The following is a 5,825-nucleotide window of genomic DNA, read 5'->3' as shown; positions in this document are numbered from 1 at the left end:
TCCTTGGCACTAACTTCTACATGAAGAAGTCTGTTTCTACCAATATTCAAAATGTCCTGTCTAGGGGTAAGGTAATCAACCATCCTAGAGTGCTTGGAACTGTCCTGATTTTAGCAATAAAGGTTCTGCATTTCAGCCATTCAGTCCTAAGCAAACTGAGATGGTTGGCCACCCTACCTGGAGTAGCATGGTATTTAGCCTTCAGAAAGGGCAAGCAAGAAGTTTCAGAAAATTAATGCCCAGGAAGCAACCCTCAATCAATGAGGAACAGGGAGTTGGTAGATAAATATCCTCTACCAAATGGCAAAAAAACTGGATAACTATAGGTGTGTTTTCTTCTGTTTCTAAGAGTTCAGCAGGATTGAGCCACAGTTGCCCACGGCAGTCTCTGATAATACTACATTTATTTGCTCCCTTCTTTTCTTTCTCTTCTTTTCTACATCCCTATAGGTGTTTCCTGGCATTCCTTCCCAGATAACCTACTTGCACCTCAAATTCATCTTAGGGTTTGCTTCTGGGAAAACCTGAAGCCAAATGACTTACAAAGTGCAGAGCTGGGCTGACACTTGGAATTGATGAAATTCTCATCCTGGTATAACCACGTTCAAATGTAGTGGATTCTGTCTCAGTTTTGGATGAAGCTTTCGATAGTTGGGTACAAAACAGTTGGTGAAAACTCTACACAGGCCTAACAAAGTTGGCAACCAAAGGGGGTTTTTGTGACTCTTGGCCTGTTCAACCTCAATTGTTTCTATACCCTAGAGGTGTGTATTGGGCTTAGAAGAAAGTTTTTTGAATGCGGAGGCATTTTCTTTTCTCTGGCTCCTCTGTGGATATTTTCTCATCTTAAGGTTAGTATCCTAGTCTATTTGTGCTGCTAATATGATACCTGAGACTGGGTAACTTTTAAAGAACAATTTATTTCTCACAGTTGCAGAAGCTTAGAAGTTCAAGATCAAGGTGCAGGCAAGTTTAATGATTTGGTGAGGGCTGCTTTCTGTTCCCAAGACGGCAGCTTGTTGCTGCATCCTCCAAAGAGAGGGGAATGCTGTGTCCTCACATGGTGGAAGGCAGAAGAACAGAGCCAAATGCTTTGTGAAACCTCTTCTATAAGGGCCTTAATCCCATTCATGAGGGAGGAGCCTTCATATGGCCTTATCACCTCTTAAAGGCCTCCACATCTTAATACTATCACATCAGCCATTAAGTTTCAACCCCTGAATTTGAGGGGACACATTCAAACTATAGCATTTTGCCCACTCTCCAAAAATAATGTCCTTCTCATATGCAAAATATATTAATTGCATCCCAATATCCCCCAAAGTCTTAACTCATTCTTGCATCAACTTAAAAGTCTAAAGTATAGAGTCTTACATAAATCAGATATGGGTGAGACTCAGGGCACAATTCATCCTTTAGCAAATTTCCCTGTAGCTATGAGCCTATGAAATCAAACAAGTTATATGATTCTAAAAGGTAATGGTGGGACAGCCATAGGATAGACATTCCTATTTCAAAGGGAGAAATAGTTAAGAAAGGGGTAACAGATCCCAAATCAGTCCTAAACCTAAGTGGGCAAACAATATTGTCTTAAGGCTTGAGAATAATTTTCTTGACTTCATGTCCTGGCTTCCAGAAACACTGGGGTGGGGGTTGGGTCCCCAAGACTCCAAGGGACCATGCCCCATGGCTTTACTAGGCATAGCCCACACAGTAGCCCTTACAGGTTGGAGTTGGGTGCCAGGAACTCTTTCAGGCTGGTGTTGCATGCTGGTGGCCCTACAGCTCTGGGGTCTAGAGGTGTCCCTCCCACCATAGATCCACAAAGCTTTATCCTAGGAAGGCTTTCTTCAGGGCCCCCCCTCCAGTGACCATTCTCTGTCTGGGCCCTGAGCTCACTGAGGCATCCTTTGAAACTTAGGTGGAGGTAAACAGTACTTCCACAGTATATACGCTTTGCAAGCCTGTAGAATTAGCACCATGTGGATGTCATCAAGTTTTACAGCTTGTACCTTTCATAGTGGTAGCCTGAGCCATATCCAGACTCACTTGAGCCACAGGAATACCTTGGCTTAGAGGCCAAGGAGTACTGAACCAAAATGCAGGGAATGGAGAAGACATTAGGCAGTCTTGGGCTGTAAGTTCTAAGGTCTCACAGTTGTTCTGACTCCCCACCCCACCAAAACCTGTTCTACCCTCAAGGCTCTTGTGCTCTAGGCCTGTGATGGGCATAGCAGACTTGAAGATATCTGAAATGCTTTTGAGATTATTCTCCCATTGTCTTGGTGAATAGCATCTGGCTTTCTTCTACCCATATTAATCACTATCAAACAGTCACTTGGCCATACCCTTGGTTTTATGTTCTACATATGGTTTTTTCTTTCCATGGCCAGGTTTAGAATTCTCTAAGTCTTTAAGTTATACTTCCCTTTTAATTATAAAGTTTGTCTTTAAATATTTTCTCTTCTCACATTTTACTATAAGCAGTTAAGAGAAGTTACACAGCACCCTGAACACTGTCTGCTTGTATATTTCTTCCACCTAATGTTTTAGTTCATCACTCTAAAGTTCTGCCTTTCACAAAGTCCCAGGACACAGTCACAATTCATCCAAGCTCTTTGCCACTTGGTAACAAGGATGACCATCCCTCTAATTTGATAAGACAGTCCTCATTTCCACTTAAGACTTCATCAGAATGACCTTTACTATTCATATCTCTACCAGTATTATGATCACATTCACTTAGGTAATTTCTAAGACAACTGAAACTCTCCAGCTCTTTTTTCTGAGCCTGCATCAGAATCACCCTTAATGGCCCATTCATGGTAACCTAGGGTCCTTCTAATATTCACTTCAAAGCTGTCTCAGCCTCTACACATTACCTAGTTCCAAGGTCAATAACACATTTTTTTTAGGTATTTGTTATAGTGACACCCAACTCCTGGTAATCATTTTTGTCTTAGCCTGTTTATGCTGCCATAACAAGATACCTGAGCCTGGGTAACTTATAAATAGAATAAAATTTTTCTCTCATATTTCTGGAGGCTGAGAGCTTCCAGATCAAGGCAGTGTAAAGTTTGGTTGTTTGGTGAGGGGTGCTTCATGCTTCCAAAATGGCATCTTTTGGCTGTATCCTCCAGAGGGGAGGAAGGCTGTGTCCTCACTTGGTGGAAGACAGAAGGGCAAGAGCTGAATGTTGCATAAAGCCTCTTTTAGAAGGTCCTTAATCCCATCAAGAAAGGGAAGCCCTCATGACTCAATCACCTCTTAAATGCGCCAACTGTTAATATTATCACATTGGCCACTAAGTTTTAACACTTGAATTTTGGAGGGGACACATTTAAATCATAGCAGCTAGTGAAGAAGGCCTAAAAAAGTCCATCCAAGAGACATGCATGTGTTCCCTGAACCTTGTTCTTGACTCACATCTAGAAGTATTAAGGACAAGAGATTTTGCTATTTCCCTAATGGTGGAGTAAAGATAAGGGGCTATTTTGGGAGCAAGCCTCACTCCCCTGGTGTCTGGCCCAAAGCCACGTTTCCCATAAATGCCAACCATGTGTTCTTTTGGAGTGATAAGATTGAATATGAGACGTGACTCAAAAGGACTTCATGATGAGGTTGGGTGAAAGTGTTGTACGAAACCAGCTGCAATGTCGTGAAAACACGGGAGCAGTTTTAAGAGGAGATTCACACAGCTAGGAACTGAGCCTTCAAACTAACAGTCATTTGAATGCAGCCATCTTGGCAACATCTTTCAGCCCTAGCCACACCTTCAGATGATTGCATTTCTGGCCAACAGCTTGACTGCAGCATCATGAGAGAGCCTGAGCCAAAACCAGCTAAGCTGCTCTTGGGTTCCTGAACACAGAAACTGTGTGATATAATGTTTATTGTTTTAAACTGCTAAGTTTGGGGATATTTTATGAATACCTGTGAGATCACAGATAGCTAATACTTTCTGATAAAAAAAAAAAAAAACAAAAACTGTTGAATGTTCCCAAAAGGTAATCACTGAAGTATCCACAAAAGCAGCCCACGAGTGAAAATGTCAGCTTTGAACATTTGCCAATCCCAGAGGGCACCGATGGCAAATCACAGCCAAACCAATCAGAAAGTTTTTTTTTTCCTCTTGTGACCCCGCCTACATTCTGGGCTAACAAGATGGGGAGAAAAAGTGAACCAGGGGACCAGACACAGAAAAGACACTGACTCCTCAGATTTGTGAAAAGATGTTTTAACTTTCAAGTAGAAATGTTTGACTCTTACATGCAGCTGGGATTTTTTTTAATTGCTGAGATTAAAAATAAAGAGCAGAACGATTAAGAGAATTGCCTTAGCTTTCACCCACTGGGCAGGAAAAAAGTAGCCAGTGTGGCTATGAACAGACTATGGGGGAGAAGAATAAAGTTCTGTGTTTAGTGAAGTCGTTGTCTTTTAACCTTGTCCTTACATTAGCATTCACAGTCCTCCATAGCTTAGGTTCTCATCTTTTCAGCATCAGCTCCTCTTTTGCTAGTGATAAACCAACTCGTCTTTGCAGTATAAGTATCACCTGTTCTAAGCAAGGTCTCGTGGGTCCCCAAGTAAAAATTATCTTCCTCTCCTAGGATATTTTAGCTCTTCTTGGCTGTGCCTTCCATATTGCCACACATCCTTTGTGGCATTCTTTCTTTTAAGAGGCAGGATCTTGCTATGTCACCCAACCTGGAGTGTAGTGGCTATTCACAGGCATAATCATAGTGCATTTTAGCTTGAACTCCTGGGCTCAAGTGATCTTCCTGCCTCAGTCTCAGAAGCAGCTGGGACTACAGGCACGTGTCACCATTTCTGGCTGCTTTGTGACTTTTTTTTTTTGAGATGGAGTTTTGCTCTTGTCACCCAGGCTGGAGTGCAATGGCACAGTCTTGGCTCACTGCAACCTCTGCCTCCCAGATTCAAGCGATTCTCCTGCCTCAGCCTCCCAAGTAGCTGGGATTACAGGCACCTGCCACCACTCCCAGCTAATTTTTGCATTTTTAGTAGAGATGGGGTTTCACCATGTTGGCCAGGCTAGTCTTGAACTCCTGACCTCAAGTGATCTGCCTGCCTTGGCCTCCCAAAGTGCTGGGATTACAGGTGTGAGTCACTGCACCCAGCCATGACATTTTAAAATGTAAACAGTTTAAGTTGACTTATCTTGCTCTTGTACTGGATTGTGAGCTCCTTGAAGTTGATCCTACATGGATAAAGGTTATAATAGAGATCCAAGGACTAATAATGCAGAGATTAAGAAGATGATCACTTTGTATTTGAGTTACTACATAGGAAGTATGGCTGAAAGTCCTTACCTTCCAGAAAGGTATGGAGTGGGGATAAAACATTAATAAACAAAGGTCCCATAAACTGCCAGAACTCACTCAAAGATGAAAATAGGGTATGCACTTGAGGTCAGATGCAGGAGTCATAGTCAGGTGACCAGTTAGCATGCCTAGAACATGCTAAGTAAGCAAACTGAGGTCAGGAACCAAGTTGAAAGGAGACAGGAAGTCCAAAAAGAGACAGAATGGACAACAGTGAGAGACAAAACCAAGATTGACAAGAACTTAATTTTTTTCAGTAGTGTGCAAGAATCCAGTGATGAGTACATACTCCCAGAGCTCTTCAACTTGACTTAGAAGCGTGGTACCCTGATTCTGATACATGATAGCGTTTATAAACAGGCAGAGCTTAGGACTGCCGGCTGGATCAGAAGAGGACCCTTGTAGTACATTTGGATTTTAATTTTTTTTTAATAAAAGATTAAGACAATGTAAGCTGTTGACATTGAAAAGTGAGGGTGCACT

This window comes from Macaca nemestrina, chromosome 1 (genome assembly GCF_043159975.1).
Source record: "Macaca nemestrina isolate mMacNem1 chromosome 1, mMacNem.hap1, whole genome shotgun sequence".
Classification (NCBI taxonomy): domain Eukaryota; kingdom Metazoa; phylum Chordata; class Mammalia; order Primates; family Cercopithecidae; genus Macaca; species Macaca nemestrina.
The sequence above is the reverse complement of the archived record's forward strand: the minus strand, read 5'-3'. Positions refer to the sequence as shown.